Here is a 19,054-nt window from a genome sequence, read left to right as displayed (position 1 = left end):
GCCTTATGTAACCTTCGAGGAAAGCCCGGCGCCCTCGCTGGTCTGGCCAAGCCGGACGCGGCTCCCCCGCCCTCTAACCCATCCCTGCTAGGGCTGCCTTGCCCACAGGACAAGCACTACCCTTCCACCGGTCGGGTGGCCGATGGAGTTCTCGCAACAGCCCAGTGAGGCCGGAATCGCTAGGATTTCCTTGTATGACAGATGAGGAGACCGAGGCTCGGGAGGCATTTCTGTGTATATTAACGTGTCTAGTATTCCAGTGTACCTCTCGGTACCTTGGCTACCTCCTTCACCAGAACGTAAGCTCCAGGAGGACGTGTTTACCTTTGATTCTTCTCTGCCTGAAACAGGTAGTCAGAGATGCCTTAAACACCGGGTGAAGGAAGGAACGCAGTCTTAGGCGGGACACCACACCAGGCCCTGTGGTGAGCGGTGGGGGAGAGGAACCAGTCTCAGCCTCAAACAGCCCTCTGTGGGAGGCGAGGATGCAAGGCAGACTACCACCTACATGGAGTTTAGCACAGGGCACTGGGTAAACTCTTCAACCGTGGCTTGTATGATAGATTGCCACTAGGCACAAGAGTGAGATCTTTCAGCAAGAAGAGGCACCAGCAAAGTTGGCACGGATCTGGACAGTTACAGAGCCAGACCAGTGCCAGGAGCCTCTCTCCCTGATGCACCAAGTAGCCACCATGGGCTGTGGTCAGCTCCTGGGTTTTTAGTACCACTTTCTACAGGACAGGTCACCACATGTCACATGAAAAGGTCATTTGAGTTAACCCTGCAGAGGGGATGGCACTAGGATGGAAATGGCAGCTATATTTACTGGGTGCAGGTTATAGCCCAGGTCCTGAGCTAAAGGCTTTACCCCACTACAGCCCTGGGAAAAGGGTACTGTAATGATCCCCATAAGAGAGCTGAGGTTAAAACATACCCAAGGGGGACCAGCAGGTAACATAGTGGTTCAGATAATGGACTCCCACATGGGTAACCACGGTTCAAGTCCCAGACCCAGCAGCTTGAAAATCACCCCAGGTACATGTGCATGTGCACCTAAAATCCCAAGAAGAGAATGGAGAAGGGATTGCAGCATGGCCATCCCCTGCAGGGTGATTTCTCACTGTCTGTCTTTCTCTGTCATTCTGGCAAGTGCACCTGCCCTATATCAAAAATCTCTCAAAAACAAAAACCATACCCAAGGACCCGTTCTGTGGCCTAGTAGTTAAAGTAGTGGTATCTCACATAGCTGGCCTCGTGGTTTAAGTCCCAGGCCCAGAGGTTGGAGAGACATGCCAGGCATGTGTGCGTGAATGCCCCAAATTCTGAAAGGAGGGAGAGATGGAGGAGAGGGAATTGTGACCTGACCATTCCTCATAGGGGATGCTTTCTCCCCTCCCACTCTCTGTCTCTGGTGTATGTTCCCTCTAGCAAAAATAGCAAAATTTAAAAAAAAGAAAAGAAAGAAAGAAAAAGTGCCCAGGTTAGTGGGTGGCAGGTGTCAACACCCACATTCTTTATACTCAGCCATATTGTCTGTAGTAAGCAAGAGGGTTAGACCCACTCCCTTGCCCCCAAAAGCAAAGTTGCACTGGAGACACAGAGCATTCCGGCGTGAAAGGGTTAACCCAGCCGCAGCAGTGAGGGCTCAGAGGAGGCCATGCTGGTCTGGGAAGCAAGAGCCTGCGTTCCAGTCCAGTGCTGGCCCTGGCTGCAGAGCGAGATGGGCGGATGCTGCCTTTGGCCTGAGTTTTACATTTTTCATCTTTATAATGGACTCAGCGATCCTGACCTGGGCAGGTGGCTGTTCTGGCTGAGATAACTTGCACACTTCAGGGCTCTGTCCATCATTGAATGCTGTGCAAATGTGGGGGCTCATGACTGGGATTAATGCAAATGTTTTCAGAAAAGGGAGAAATCTGGCCCAGCCTCAGTGGCAGTCAGTAGCCTGCTTGTCTGTAGTACTGGAAGCTACATGGCTGGCCACAGGTTCAGGTCCTAGCCGCTTCAACATGAAACACAGTGTACATGCTCGAGAGCCTCCTGAGCAGGGGAAGGGACCATGGTGTGACGAGACCATGTTGGGTGGTGCTTTTCTCTCTCTGCACTCTCTGGCATGAATTAAGGAAAAAATTCATGGACGAAGGGAGGGAAGAAATAAACATGGCTTGGAGAAGGGAGGGAATGTTTCAAGGTGGGTTTAAGATTTGATCCAGGCTCTGGGACCTCAGGGAAGGTTTGGAATCAGGACCAGCAGTTGGCATAATGGCTATGTCACTGGACTCTCATGTAGTCAACCATAGTTCAAGTCCCCGACCCGGTGACTTAAACTCATGCCAGGCACATGTTCATGTGTGCCCAAGATCCCGAGAGGAGAATGGAGGAGAAGGGATTGCGGCATGACCATCCCCCTGGGAGGTGATTTCTCACTTTCTATCTCTCTGTCTCTAGCTGTCTTTCTAGTGAGCACACACGCCCTATAGCAAAAACCTCTCAAAAAAAAAAAAAAAGATTTGGAATCAAGAGGGAGGGGAAAGCAGTACTCAGCCCAAGTAGTAAATGGATAAGAACTCAGTTGGACTGGAGAGGGAACCAGCAGGCCAGGTGGTACTGGAGTACGGAGACCTTGAAGGCTGGTGAAACTACTGTGTTCCCTGCGAACTTTGGAATCCCTGAACATTTACTATGTCCATGCCATCAGTGATTGGCACTGAAGAGTGACCAATGCTTTCAGTTATGGCAACACTCGCCAGTCAGCCATAGTCCCCTCCACACCCTATTGTCCCCCACACCAAGGATAAGAATGAATTGCCAATTATCAGCACACTTGCACTCTGCTTTTGCATATATGAGGAAAGTGGAATATATTGAGTTATTATTAAAGGTGAATAAGCTAAAGATTATATAAAGAGAAGGCCATGTTTAAAGAAAAATGGAGCAGAACATATGTCTACATGTTTAATATAGCTTTCTTTTTGCTTGAAAAAATGCATTTGCCTTGAAGAAAAAAGAAAACTAAGATGGTGTTATGAAACAGAGCTGACCAGCCTCAATTACGTATGTACATTACCTGAAGAATGAAGGCATTTTAAAAACGGCATTGAACTGGTGGGTTTGATTGCAGTCCAATTTGTCAGTCCCAGATACATGTGCCTAAGGCGGCAGATTCCCTTACTGTTCCTGCAGAGAACTCCTGTGCGCACATTTCACTTTGTTGTTTCTGTGTAAGTGTCTGGTAATCCCCGATTCAATGAAATCTAAAGATACGGTCCCCAGCACACAGGACTCCCCTGCAAATGACTGAAACGAGATGCGCATTCTGTTCATTTTGTACCTCTTTCGTTGGGAAGCCGGACTGTTTAACTAGCAAGAAGGGCTCTCATTCTGGAGTCTGGCCTGGAGGCAGGAATTCTGAATTCACACTGACGGAGGACAGGGAGGGTCTCAGGCCTGGCAGCAAAGCAGGGGCCAAATGGTCCCAGCTGCGGGTGTGGGAGAGATGGGGGCAGGAAGCCAAGGCATTTCACCTCCTGCCAGACAGTGTTTTGAGGGCTTAAGTGATTTCCTTTCATTCAATGTGAAGTCGTACAAATAGCCAAGAGGAAGCCCATGTCATACCCAGGCCGTTCTAAATTGTTTATCAAGGCTTCAGTATAATCTGCAAGATTGGGACGTGTGGAGACGAGGGATTTTATGTCCTGGCTCTCCCAGGACTCTACTAAATTAATAAGCTGTTCCATTTTCCTATAAGCCATCCAAATGCCCCAGAAAATTCTCCAGAAGTGTTCTCCAGCAGCCCAAGTAGTGCAGAGGGCACAAAAACTGTGTGAGAAGCACCCTAAGCTTTGCTTTGGGAAGAAGTTACCTAGGATACAGCGCACATCATTCTGAACCTCAGTTTTGTCAGTACATCATTCTGGACCTTGGTTTCATCAGTACAAGGGTAGAATACCTCTCTGTGGAATTATGGTGGGAATGTTCTTGAGGTTCAAAGCTCGCATGGTCATCTGATTTAATGAGCTGATAAAGCAGAATAGACTTAATTATTTGATAGAAAGGAATTTACTAGATTAACCAAAAGGGATGGCTGCCTTTTGGATAATCAAGAGAAAACAATGACAATTTCAATCACCAACTGCCTTCTAAGGAGGACCCTTCTGTTCTGATGAGTACCTTGATGTATATGGATATGAAAAGGGGGACCAGGAGCTATGGGGGGATGATTTGTTCAATGTGATAGAGAAAAATGGATTTAAAAATCTGATGATCCAAGGGGAAGAAGACAAGAATGAAAAGGAAGGAAGGTAAGGTGTATCAGATGCCTCTTACATGCCGCTGTGAACACCCTGACCACATCCAGTCTACCTTTAGCACTTACATGCATGGTGGCCCCTTCCAGTTGCCAGCACCCACATCCCTTTACCTGAGTGCTTGCTTTGGCTGCTGGAGCCTGCTCCATGCCCGAGCACGGGAGACCAGAAGTGCTGGAGAATTCATGCTGCCCCCAAGCAGCTCTCAGCGCATGACTAGCGGGGACTGATGGATCAAAGCTTCAGCTCCCTGGCCCAGCTAGTAGGAATACCCAGGCATGTGTTCTGCACTTGCACCCAGAGCCTCCCCGTAGTGTGAAGCTCCAGTTTTCCACCAGAGTGTTGTGACTCACTCTTCATGGGTTATCTCATTTTCCCACCACCTTCCAGTGTTTCATGAAATGAGATGGCCAACCAAATGAAGTACTCGCCGTGGAATCCTGGCCCCAAGGGCCAGCTTCTGAGGGAATTCAAATCCAGACAGCCGCTGAAATTCTTGTTATCCCACCTCTCTCCAAGAGCTATGGCCATGTGGTCTAGCCTTGGTCTCCATGGTGACCAACTCTACCTGGACTCTCACCAGTTTAGCAGGTATAACTCGCTAGCTCTCTGCCTCATGCCCATGTGAAGTACCCCTGACTTCATCCCAGGGCTCTCCTGATAACACTAAGGCATGGCATCCACTGGTCCCTTCAGCAACCATGAGTGAGCAACAGGAGCTGCAGGGCAAGTAACACTCTGTGGGCAGCTTTTTAGCCAATGAAACCAGCAAATAGATTTTTCTTCCTTCTGCTTCCAAATGCACTGTCCCAAGAAAATAATTTATACGGCATTTCAGAAGACAGGCTCACAATACGGAAGCCCTCTTTATCTGTAGTTTCACTTTCTGCAGTTTCAGTTATTCAAGGTCAACCATGGTTGGAAAATAGGTGAATACAGTACTTTATAGGAAGACAGATACTACCTTCACATAACCTAATTACAGTATATTGTTACATCAGTCTACCTTACTGTGCCTAATTTATAAATTAAACTTTATTATAGGGGGAAAAAAACCTAGCATATACAAGGTTTGTTCTATTCATGGTATCAGAACGTGTCCCCAAGGATAGGGAGTATTGTCCTGAGTATGCCATCATGCCCAATGCCTCTTATTGGCTTCTCTTCCTTCCCTGCCCCTCCCAACTTTTCTTCATCTTCTCCCCGGGTTGTACTCCCTGTGACATTAGAGGCGCATACAGCCTTGCTGCAGACACTACTGTCTGTGTAGCCCAGAATAAGACAAGCAGTAGAGTTTCTCTCTCATCCTCTGATGTACTCATGCATCTTAACAGAGTATCTGAGGAAGTGTCACTTCCTACTCATTGGCTCCAATTAGCATGATGTCACCAGTGTAAGGGACCAGCATTATAGTCTGTGGCATGTCAGAATGACAAGGTCCCTTTGGACTATGTTATAACAGAACTGGAGCATTAACTTAGTCCTGGGGAAAGCAGTGAATACATACTACCGTCTTTGCCATATGAACATGAATTGTTCTTTTATCTTCCCTGTAATTGCATTTGCTAGATCCTGTTGCAGCCCACATGCCAAAGGCTATGTTGATATGTCATAGTAATGATACCACATCTGGGCCCAGTCATTGCAACACAGTGCCTGGCAAGGCTGGAAGTCACATGGCTGACCAGGGTTTGGTTCCCCAGGTCAGCCTGAAAACATGCCAGTGTGCAGGCACCCAGGATTCTTGAGAAGCCAGAGGCTGAGGAAGGAGAGTCACACCATAATGAAATCATGTTGAAAGAGTTTTCTCCTCTCTCTCTCTGTCTCTCTCTGGTGTGCACATAGGTACAGTCTCTATTTTTAAAAAACATTACCAAATCTGGCATAGCAGCTCTGATTAGATAGCCAAGTTTATGGTAATCCACTATCATTTTCCACAATCCATTTTCAGGAGCCATGTAAGTGAATTAATGAATATATATATATATATATATAATGGTGCCTACCACACCTGTGCCATTTAAGTCTTGATGGAGGCTCTGATCTCTGTAATGCTCCCTGTGAGGTTGTGTTGCTTCTGACTTACTATCTTGAAGTGAGAAGAAGGGAGGCGATTTCAAGGATCTTGACCTGACTTTCCCTAACAGACTGTACAAGTCAAGTTACAAATGTAAGGGCTCTGTCAGAAGCCAAGTGTGTCTATGCCAATTATGTATTTGAGATCAGGCCTAAACAGGTCTAGATAGTACAAATAAATTATGAAAATGGGTGGCCCAGACTCATAAGTCACCTACCGCTTTGTGCCAATACTCCTTCTTCAATTCACACTTAGGGCTTCATGGGTGGTTTCCTACAAGCAGACAGAAGGAAAGAACCCAGACTACTTCACAGATGAGTTAATAAAATCAGTGCTGGCTGGAAATGGGCCCTAAGGGTGCCCTAAGGGACAATGATAAAGAGAAGTCCTCCTAGTGGCTAGCACTTTGGGTGGTGCACTTGGTCAACCACCTTGAAGAAGGAAGATCACTTAGTCATATATAGAGGACTGAGTGGTGTGCACATGTCTTGGATGTTGGCCAGAGGCCTAAGCAATAAGATTGGATGATCGGAGACGAGGAGATCTAGAAAGAAATGATGTGGATTGTCCTGAGGAAATGAGCACAACTGTGTTTGTCTTTGTATTTCACATGCTTACTAGAGACCAGCCACCACAGAGGAGACATTCAGAGACTAGGTAGACAGGTTGACTCCTCCTGGATGTCAGTCAGTCTCTCTCCTTGGCTACCCCAGGGCTGGTACAGTGGCACCTTTAACAGTAACAATGATGGCAAAGGAAAATGCTAAGCAAAGGCCAAGGCAGGGACCCTATCTCCCCAGAGCAGACCTAGCTGCTGATATTGCCCAATCTGCCTACTGCAAAAACCGACATTGAGTCCTCAATGTGGCACCATGCCTCAAAATGACAACCAGCCGATGACATGTCAATGTCCTCCAACATGTCCTCCTTTCTGAGCATGTCTTCCTCACCAGCATTGATACCTATCTAGAAATGGGTTTGCCTTTCCTGATCTTTGACAGCATCACCATCCACAGACTTACAGATTGCTTGATTTACCAGTGTAACATGTACACAGCATTGTTCCAAAGGAAGGGACCCATTTTACGGCAAAGAAGGAGTGACAAGGAACAAAGACCAAGGAATTTGTTGGTTTGGTCATGTGCCGCATCATACAGAACAACTGGCTTAACCCAGTGGTAGAAAGGCCTATCAAAGGGTCGGCTAAGGCACCTGCTTAGGGACAGTCTGGTGCAGAGTTGTAACATCTCCAGAACGGAGTAGGTATAGTCAATGGATCAATAGCCAATATATGTCATGGTATCTCCAGTAACTAGCATACTAGGGTCTAGAAAAACAGGAAGTAGTGGTGATTAAGCCCTTTTACTCACCCAGTGAGAACTCTGAAACCCTAGGCTCTAGCTGGGTGGAGGTGCTGGTGTCCAGCAAAATGCTTCTATGGAATACGACAAGGTCACTAAATGTGAAGCCATGGCCACTAGCTGTGACACTACCTGGTCCCTTTGAGGTCCTCATGCCAGTGGGTAAATAGGCAAAAAAATGAAGAGTGGATGGGTAAGTGGGGATGACAGGCCCTGATTACCACCAGGAGCCATGGCAGCTACTTGCAGGGAGAGAGGCTATGATCCAGGGGATGTTCTGGAGCATGTCTAATACCACATCCCATCACAAGGGCAAATGGGCTCCTAAAACCATCAAGGTAAGTAATATCAGACCTAAGTCACCTCACCAGACAAACAGGAGAGACCATTCAAAGTTTGGGCAGAGAATGAAGGAAATCTAGAATGGGCAATGGAGGAGGAAGATGGTACTAGCTGCAGCTGTGGGTATTGTTGCTTGTCTCACTCTCTTCCTGGAAACCCTTTCCGTTAACTATGATCTCTAAAGGGACTCTGTCACTGATTGGACTCATGCCTCTCCTCTTAGAAAATAAATGAAAACACAGTGTCCACAAAATTGGAGGCCCTATGTCTATGATAGCACAGGAACCGGATCTATTGGGAGGGCATGAGCAAAGCGAAGTGGTACAAGGCGCGGGCTATATCAGACATCGCTAATGTCCCACTTCAAGTCCTCAGCATCACCTGCCTCCTGATGGCTGTTTGTTCCAGCTACAGCCCTTGCTCAGAAACTGAAGCAGTATGGACTACAGTCAACCACAGGTAAGCCTGACAGTGCTTTATTCACATTCTCCTGCTTTGGGTCCTCTCCACTAATCCTGAGGCATGAGATGCTGGAGTTTATTTAGTGCCCGCACAGGATCCACTTGGCCGTGCAAAGGAAATCATATGTGGCAAGCTTTTGGACAATGAGAGCTGGGAATCGGTAAATGAAGATTTCTCCCTTCCTATCCCAGATGAATCACTCTGAGAAGCAGCTTCTCAAAAGAAAGCCCGTAAGAACGAGAAATCATTTACATGGGATATCTCTTATTTGCTCTTCTTTCTTCCCTGCTTCCTTTCCCCTCCCTCATTCCTGGGACTGCAGGCCTTAAGAAAGAGCCAGAAGTCTTTGCCTTGGGCTGTGCTTTTGGTAAAACATAGGATAAGGCAGAGACGAAAGAGCAAGTAGGCACCATCAGGATGGTGTGAGGTCAGGATGTCTGTATGATAAAGTGGCCAGTGAAGCATTTCCGGTGTGGGGTGGCCCTAGAACATTTCAGAAACTGTAGTTCTAAAGTTCAGTTTGGAGTTGTTTGCATTCTAGCGGTGGAAATCTCTCCGTAGTGCCCTTCCCCCAGCAATAACAGAGCCCTCACATTTACCAAGCACACAAGTGCTTTGAGAAAATAGAGTTTTGTGGCTATCCACTGAGGGATGAATTTCGTACCTTGGTCAACAGGACAGAAGAAAAGCTGTGCACATGGTATGCTGCAAGGAGCTTAGTAGGGGCAGGGGAAACATCAAAAGTGATCATAGGAACATTAGCTTTCTGGGGATTTGCGTCAATATTGAAGATGATTCTGGGCTTTCAAAAGCCATGGGGTGGGGGGGGGAGATAGAGGTCACTTCCAAGGAACAGAGGATTACATCAAATGTGACATCTGAGTAGTATAGAGTATCCAAAATCAGACAGTATGGGTTTAAGTCCAGAGACAGTCTCTTTCCAGCTATGTGTCCTTAGACAAGTTACTTAGCCTCTCAGTGCCTCAAGTTTCACGAATTGAAAATAATCATCATAATACAAATTTATTGAATGTATCAAATGACAGGCACATAGCACATTACTAAGCATTTTTCTAATTTTTTTATTATTAATACTTAATTCTTTTATCTATCTAATACAAATAAAAGATCCAGATTTATAGCCATAAACTATCAGATCTAGAAGGGTGCTTGAAGAGAGCTTGAAGCCCAGCTTTCTCTCAAGCCTAGGAAAAGAAGCGGCTTTCCCAGGACCACAGTTAATCCAGAGCCAAGCAGAGCCAAGCCTGCTAACTCCTGCTCAGTGATATTTTCTCTGCCCTTTGGGGCTCCTGCCTAGTTTTCCCAAACACCCAGAGTCAAAACCATTACCAATCAGAAGGAGCCCTGGAGATAAATGCCTCATGCTTGGATGTCCCATCCTCTCTACATTCTCTGCTGAGCCATATGCCACGGGTGTCATTCCACCAGACAGCATTGGTTGGCCGTAGTTCAGACTGGTGTTATTTAACCTATGGCCCTTTTGCATTGGAATTACTTGGAAAGAATGTTAAAAGTGCACAGTCCAGGACCAGCAGATGGTGTAATGGTTACATTGTTGGACTCGCACGTAGTTGACAGCAGTTTGAGTTCCGGACCTGGTGACTTGAAACTCACACTAGGCTCATGTGCAGGCATGCCTAAGATCCCAATGGGGCGTGATTTCTCACTTTTTGTCTGTTTGACTTTCCCTGTCTCTCTGGTGAGTGCACATACCCTATAGCAAAAATCTCTTTTTTTTTTTTTTGGAGAGATTTTCACTGTAGGGCGCATGCGCTCGCCAGACAGACAGAGAGAGACATAGAGACAGAAAGCGAGAAATCACCCCCCAGGGGGGATGGTCACGCCGCAATCCCTTCTCCTCCATTCTCCTCTCGGGATCTTGGGCACGCACGCACACGCGCCCGGCGTGAGTTTTTTTAAGCCACCAGGTCCGGGACACGAACCACAGTCGACTACGTGGGAGTCCAGCGACATAGCCATTACGCTAACTGCTGGTTCCCATAGCAAAAATCTCTTAAAAAAAAAAAAAAAGCAGTGCAAACTCCTAGCCTCTACTTGACATCTAACAAGTAAAAATGTCTACAGGTGGGGCTTGGGAGGTGGAATTTTAAGAAGCTCCCTGGTCTTTATTAGGTGTGCTGACATTTCATTGCATTGGCCCAAAGTGTTATATCTGTATTTCTCATGGCATCTGGTTCCTGAACTCAGTCTTGAAATTTCTTACACTAAGATAATTAATCGACCTGATGCATTTGCAGTTTCCAACTCAGACAACCTGCCATGACCTCTCTTGAATGGTTTTTTCCAATCTCCACACCCTTAGAGAACAAGAAAAAAATGTGTTCTGTCGAGTTAAGGCCTTAAGTAGCCAAGATTTTGTAGAGAAAGCAGCCTAGAATTGCAAGAGAGCTTCAGCTGACCCCAAGCCCAATCCAACTAGAGTCTCTGCTGTGCAAATGTATTTAAAGACATAAGACAAAGAACCCCCTAGGTATCATTGACTACCTTGACTAGGTACCATGGACTGGACAGGAGGCCCATGGAGAAGGATGTGGGCAAAACCCCACACTTGTGGGCTCCTGCCTTTTATTCCACCCGAGCTCCCTTATCAATGCACCAGATAATGGCTGTTGCTCCCCCAGTATCAGAAACAAGGGTGTGGCATATGCTGAAGCACCACATTTAACTGCTTTTTTTGTCTCAAAGAGGATGAGAGCTGATAAGAGTGTCCTTGAGAGAATCCAGAAAGGACAGGACATGATATTCATCAAAACAGTAAGAGTTATCAATGGTTTAAGTTTGATGTTCCCACATGTCAGGGCCACACTTTGCCCCTGAGAGTGGCCAGTGGTACAGCTGACAAAAATCACAGCCCCTCCCTGTCCTCCTTATCTGCCACCTAGCTTCTCATCCACTAGCTATTGGAAAGACGCTCTGCTGGACATGACTGTGAAGTAGCAGAGGGTCACTCAGATCAGTCACAGGCTGTAGCCCCCTCTTTCTTCAGTCCTATAGGTTGAAGGATTTGCAACTGGTCAGTTGCACTCCTAGGGGCATCTGGAAATGTGGAGATCAGGGCAGTTTCCTTTGTCACAATGAATGGGGATGGGATGGCATTTGGCAGGCCAAGGATGCTAAGTTCTGTAATGTAAGAAGCAGTCTACCCAACAAAGAAATAGCCCAGCAAAAATGCCAGCTGTGCCCCACTGAGACATGCTAGCAGATGGTGGCTTTTGATCTTTTTTGACAATGACCTATGATCTCCCAACCCCATAGACACACACATCTGAAACAAAGTTTCATGTAGCAACATTTGCCCTTACTATATGTAATACACTCAGATATTTTCTACTCTATTCTGTTCTATTCCATGTGATTTAAAAAAAAAAAAAGTGATCAAAACCCATTAAATAGGACAGCCTCCATACCACAGTGGTTAAGTGAACAAGATCCCACACAGTTTACTGCAGTTCAAGTCCTGGGTCTAGTGGCCTGAAAAACATGCTGAGTATGTGTGAGTACATGCCCAAAATCCTGACAGGAAGGAGGAATGGAGAAAAAGGATTGCAATGTGACCGTGTCCCATTGGCAATATGTGCTCTTGCTCTCCCTCTCTGGCTAGCACATGCATCCTCTGGCAATTAAAAAAAAAAAAAAAAGAAAAAAAATAAACGATTTCATGACCTGCAGATGGGCCAAACCCATATTAGGATGTGGTTATTTCAACATGCTTAATCAGCCCCAGGGGGTGGGAACATGGAGTGGATTTCACCATAAGTATCACTCATCTGCTCTGACATACACTATTTGACCTAGAAATTCTCAGAGCTAAGTGAAAGCCCCAGTGACCTCTGAGGCATGAAACCTGCCTTTCTCTGTCTCCCAAAGCCAGATGGCCAAAGAGAGACAAACAACTGTGCATTGCTGAGACCTGTGGCTTTTACAGGTCCTGCACCCAAGAAGGCAGCCATGTATTTTTCCGTGTCTCCGCAGTGGGAATGGATGGCTTTGACCCCTTCAAGGTTCTTATATCACAGAAGAGAAATGAAACCAGCCATGGGACCAGGTCTGGTGTGACTGTGGACCTTGAGTTAAGCCAAAAGACCTAAAGTGAGTATTTCTCACTGAACCACGGCCCAGCACTTTAGGCCATGCAGGCAACCTGGTTCCCCAAACCGATTCCGAACTTCCTGCCATGGGCTACAGCAAGCCAGGCTCTAACGTGGCAGAAGTAGCATAGGAACAGATGCCATCAGGAGGCCAAGGGCAGGGCCAGGGTAAGGCGGCAGGCCTCGGACAAGGCGGCAGGCCTCGGACAAGGCTGGTGGGAGAACCAGCATCCCTCACCCAAACCATCTCTGACCACTAAGGGTTCAGTCACAAATTAAATATTCTGATTGTATAAGTTTCCTAAAGCTGTTCTTCCTGATATTTTCACTACGCTCTTAACAACTCTCAGATATATCAACATGTCACTGTTAGATGGTTAAAAAGACACTACTTCCAGAAAAATGGCCCTCCTCCTCCCCCTCCATTGGACATTCCTTCTCTTTTTTTTTCTTTTTAATGGCCAGAAGGCGTGTATGCTCACTAGAGAGAGAGAGAGAAAGACAAAGAAAGAGAGGGAGAGGGAGAAAGCATCCCATAAGAGGGCATGGTTATAATTCCTTCTCCATTTCTTCATCTTGTCAGGACTCGGGGGCATGTACACATGCCTGACATGCTTTTCAAACTGCCAGGGCTGGGATTCCAACTATAGTCAGCTATGTGGGTTCTAGCTCCGTTAACCAGTAGGCTAAGGGCTGGTCCTTTTCTCCATATCTTGGCTTATGCTTTTCCTGCCTCCTGGATTGTGTGACTCTGTTCGCACACAAAGAGCACCACACATTCCCTCAGGCAGTATTCTGATGCCGCCAAGGATCCAGACCCCACTTCTACTCCAAATCCTACCTACCACCCCAAGGCTGCAGGGCTCCCATTTTTTTGTTTTTGTTTTTGGTTTTGTTTTTGTTTTGCTATAGGGTGCATGCACTCATCAGACAGACAGAGAGAGACAGAGAGACAGAAAGCGAGAAATCACCTTCCAGGGGGGATGGCCACGCCACAATCCCTTCTCCTCCATTCTCCTCTCGGGATCTTGGGCACAAACGCACACACGCCCGGTGTGAGTTTAAGCCACCGGGTTCGGGACTCAAACCATGGTTGACTACGCGGGAGTCCAGCGACATAGTTTCTTTTTAATGGCCAGAAGGCGTGTATGCTCACTAGAGAGAGAGAGAGAAAGACAAAGAAAGAGAGGGAGAGGGAGAAAGCATCCCATAAGAGGGCATGGTTATAATTCCTTCTCCATTTCTTCATCTTGTCAGGACTCGGGGGCATGTACACATGCCTGACATGCTTTTCAAACTGCCAGGGCTGGGATTCCAACTATAGTCAGCTATGTGGGTTCTAGCTCCGTTAACCAGTAGGCTAAGGGCTGGTCCTTTTCTCCATATCTTGGCTTATGCTTTTCCTGCCTCCTGGATTGTGTGACTCTGTTCGCACACAAAGAGCACCACACATTCCCTCAGGCAGTATTCTGATGCCGCCAAGGATCCAGACCCCACTTCTACTCCAAATCCTACCTACCACCCCAAGGCTGCAGGGCTCCCATTTTTTTGTTTTTGTTTTTGGTTTTGTTTTTGTTTTGCTATAGGGTGCATGCACTCATCAGACAGACAGAGAGAGACAGAGAGACAGAAAGCGAGAAATCACCTTCCAGGGGGGATGGCCACGCCACAATCCCTTCTCCTCCATTCTCCTCTCGGGATCTTGGGCACAAACGCACACACGCCCGGTGTGAGTTTAAGCCACCGGGTTCGGGACTCAAACCATGGTTGACTACGCGGGAGTCCAGCGACATAGCCATTACGCTAACTGCTGGTCCCAGGGCTCCTGTTTTTAATGAGTAACAAGATTTCATATGTTACCTCACCAAGAAAGCTACAAATAAAACTTTGACTGGCACTACTCTTTATTCTTACACTCTGAAGACAATTGTCCCCATCTGTGTCTGCAGGGACCCCTTATTTCATGAGAGCATAACATCAATCCTGGAAGCAGCGGGGCGCATGTTACTATCTCCATTTTAGAGATGAGGATACTGAGATGCGAGGGCCCAGGCAGTTGACCATCCCCAGGTCACTGTAGATACAGGGCAGAGCTGGAGCTTGACCCTGGTCTCCAGGCTGGAAACTCGCTCTGCTGGACATGCCTGGGAAGCAGCAGATTCACACGCCTATTCCAGTTCACGCCATTGCTTCAGTAAAGCTCACAGGCTTTATTCAGAACTTCAGTCCCCTACCTTGTTACCTGGCTGATACGTCAACAGACACGTGAATGTTCTTCACTCGTAAGGCTGTTGTGAGACTCCACGAGAGCTGCTCATTTCTAATTGCAAGATGAGTCTGGAGAAATGCCAATACACCATTAATGATACGGGTGCCTTGTCGTTGGGTTGGGATCAGCCCCTCAGACTCCCAATTCCCATAGTTGTCTGTGGTCTGCAAACGAAGACAAATCAGTTTTGGATTTGTTTTTCTTTAGAAAAGCTCAGAGGTATAAAGCATCTCAGAAAAGACTCTCATCAAAAACAAATTTAATACAAAATAATTCTTTATGTGTGTTGAATTTTAAAAAGACAAGCTTTAATTACTTAGAAAATGATCAGAACAGCTCTTTGCTCAAATTTTAATATCCATGTGTTACAAGGGATCTTTTTTATTTTTTTGAAGCCAAATTTCCTCTTTTATGTTTGTGGACCTCATGAAATGGAACACCTACCTTCTTCAAAAGATACTTTGAAGCCATAAAAGTGTTCATATGCTTTGACTCAATAATCTCCTTCTGGGAAGCTGGCCTAAAAAAATACCCTAAAATATGGAAAAAACCATATGCAGAAAAATATTCATCAAAGAGCAGCTCAGTGAAAAACTGGAATCAACCCAAATATTCAAAAAGGGGAAAAAGGGTAGTTAAGTAAATTATGGTATAAACCTTGAAGAAATATTCTATAGCCATTAAAAATGACGGGTATAAAGTTTATGAAGGACCATAGAAAATGCTTATGATAAAATATTAAGTGAAAAAGTCTGAAAAAATATTTAAACATACACAAGTTGTAAAACAGCAAGAGAACATAAAAAATATAGTTGTCACTATGTCAAAGTGGTAAACTTATGGATTTTTACCTTGTTTTCAAATTTCTCCAATGTTATTATATCTCTACTTTTTAAAAAAGTTCAGATCCCTCAAAAAATAGGGGCCATTAATGCTTTAAGCAAGAAGAAACAGCATTAGGAGAGGTTTGGTTAAATTAAGGCAAAAAACTGTTTATCAAATTATTTTGAGAATGCTTTCATATTTTAGGAAATAAATACAAAATATATGCGAAAAAACAATAAAAGTATAGTTTTGATTAAGGCACAAAGAACTCCAAATTATACTACTGCAGAAAAAATTTTGGATTTAAGGATTCTCTTATTCCTTGCTTTCTGGTTGCTAGGATGCATTTACAAGAGGCTTTTTGTCAAAAAATGATGCGTTGCATCTGTCTACATTTTTATTTCAATTGTAGCCCTCAGTATGCCACGATCAGTCAGCTCTGAGTGTTGGATTTAGAAGCCAAATCTCATTACTCACTCTGCCGTCCAGGACACTTAAAGTCATACAAGAATTAGAAAGAATCTCCAAGGCCATTCAGGTAGAAATTTCTGAGACAGGGGCACTTGTTCCAGTGATGTGGGTGTGGAATTAGATGAGCAAGATCTAGACACACTAGGTGAATATAAACTGCTGTGAAGTCCCACCCCAGGACAAAACAAGGCCAATTTACAAAGGCCATTAACTGGTAAAGAACAACAAATCACAGGTGCAAATCCAAATACCTCGGAAAATGGAAATTGGAAATGTAATTCAAAGGAACATATTCATAGTTCTTAACCATAATTAAAAAAAAAAAAAACTATTTCAGTTGTCTATAGTTGCATAACAAAGTATCCTAAAACATAGCAGCCTAACACAACCACTATTTTATTATATATTAAGATCTTAAGGGTCAGGAATTTAGCCAGGGCTTGGCAAAACAATTCTTTTGCTCTTCATGGCATCTGGGGCACCCAGTGGTACTCAAGTGGCCAATGAATTGAAAGACTAAGAAACTTGACATGCCAGTGCCTGAGGAGGCAGTCAGGTGGGGCTCGGCCAGTGCTATGGACCACAACTCTCACACAGAGCCTCTCTAGCATGCAGTCTCTGGGGTGCTGGATCTCTTCTGTGGTAGCTGGCATCCCCCAGAGTGAGTATTCTGGGTAGCCAAAGCAGAAGCTGCAAGTTTTCTTACAACTTAGCTCAAGAGTCTCCAAACGTCACTTCTGACACATGCACTTGGTCAAGCAAGTCACTAAGCCAGCCCAGGTTCTAGGGAAAGGGAATTAAACTCCACTTCTCAGGGGAAGAGGTAGCAAGAAATTAGTGGTCATCTTGAAGGCACTTCAGCATTGTTTTATATACATAGTGTTGAAAATTAGGGACCAGCAGTTAGCGTAATGGCTATGTCACTGGACTCCCATGTAGTAGACTGCAGTTTGAGTCCTGGACCTGGTGCCTTAAACTCAGACTGGGCGTGTGTGCATGCTTGCTCAAGATCCCGAGAAGAGGGACCAGCAGTTAGCATAATGGCTATGTCGCTGGACTCCCACGTAGTCGACCTCAGTTTGAGTCCCGGACCCAGTGGCTTAAACTCACGCCGGGCACGTGTGTGTGTGTGCCCAAGATCCCGAGAGGAGAATGGAGAAGGGATTGCAGCGTGGCCACCCGCCCTGGGGGATGATTTCCTGCTTTCTGTCTCTCTGTCTCTCTTTGTCTGTCTGGCGAGTGCACGTGCCCTATAGCAAAAACCTCTAAAAAAAAAAAAAATAGATCCCGAGAAGAGAATGGAGGAGAAAGGATTGCAGCGTGGCCCCCCGCCATAGAGGGTGATTTCTCGCTTTCTGTCTCTCTGTCTCTTTCTGTCTTTCTGGTGAGCTCATGCACCCTATAGCAAAAACCTCTCCAAAAAAATTAAAATAAAAAATGAAAAAATAAACATTGCAGAGAGGGAGCAGTGATCTGCCTTGTCAATATGTTCAGAATAAATAAAATTTCTCATTCCTTTGGGTCCCACAGTCTCATCCCTGAGCACCTATCCTGAAGAAGGAATTATACTAGAGACAGGGAAGATTTACTATTATTTATCACAGAGCTAAACGAGACAAAACCTACAAGTTCAACACTAGGAGAATGGTTAAGGCCGAATACCACTTTGGAACAGTGAGTAGCTATTGAATGTTAACAATAAAAGTTAGATACAGAAACATGGAAAACGTTTACAGTATGGTAAGCCAAAAAGGAAAAAAAGAAAGATTATGTGTGTGTGAACAAAGATTAGAAGGGAATAGGCAGGTATAACCGTAGTTTTATTCGGGTAATGACATTAGGTCATTATTTCCTGTAAGTATTTTCTTTAAGATGCAGGGAAGAGGGCCAATCTCCTACCACAGTGGTAATGAAGCCAAATCTCACATGGCTGACCACACTTCAAATCTAATCTAGGCCTTGGCACTTTGAAAAACATGCTGGAGATTGTGTGTGTGTGTGTGTGCGTGTGTATGTTCAAAATCCTGACAGAATGAAGAAATTAAGAAGAGATTACATGTGACCACAGCCCATGGGGGAGGATTCTCTCTCTCTCTTTCTCTCTCTCTCTCTCTTGTGAGTGCACGTACCCTCTGGCAATGAAGAAAATATACAAGGAACAGGATATTAAACGATAGCACAGGATATGCAAACAGCAAAATCCAGATTGTGGGGCCCTAACTCCACAGGCTGAATGATCACTTCTTCAACCAATACATTACAAGAAAATAAATGAACAGAAACAAAAACAAAATACAACAGGGAATTCAAAGGTTAAAGAAAACTTAAGAGACAGACCAAGCGATTGGAATCTGCAGTGATCCCAATAATAACATTTACAAGACTTCAGGGAAATTTTGAACCACAGACTTTTGTTCATATTGAAGAATTATTGTATAGTGGTTTATTTTTTTAAAGTTTTTATCTTTTAGAGATAAAGAAGTGTTTACAGATTAAACGATGTATCTGGGACTTGCTTTAAAGAAATACGGAGGGTGGAGGCAGGGAAGGCGATAAAAACAAAAGTGGGTAAGTTGGTTTTGGAGCTGGGTGGTGTTTGGGTGGTGGTATTATGTTGCTCTCTTCTGTCTTTCTCTGAAAGTTCCCATGATAAAAAGGTTTGTTTGGTTTTCAGTGTCCTCTAAGGTTGTTTAGTGAAGGGACAAGCCAGGCGATGCCTTGGCACAATGACTCTGATGATGGGGTGGTAAGTGTGAATGAGGAGTCTGTGGACAAAGGAGAGATCTTAGGAACCCGAACTGTTTCTTACA

The sequence above is a fragment of the Tupaia chinensis genome, unplaced genomic scaffold, assembly GCF_000334495.1.
Source record: "Tupaia chinensis unplaced genomic scaffold, TupChi_1.0 Scaffold138491_1, whole genome shotgun sequence".
Taxonomy (NCBI): Eukaryota; Metazoa; Chordata; class Mammalia; order Scandentia; family Tupaiidae; genus Tupaia; species Tupaia belangeri.
The sequence above is the reverse complement of the archived record's forward strand: the minus strand, read 5'-3'. Positions refer to the sequence as shown.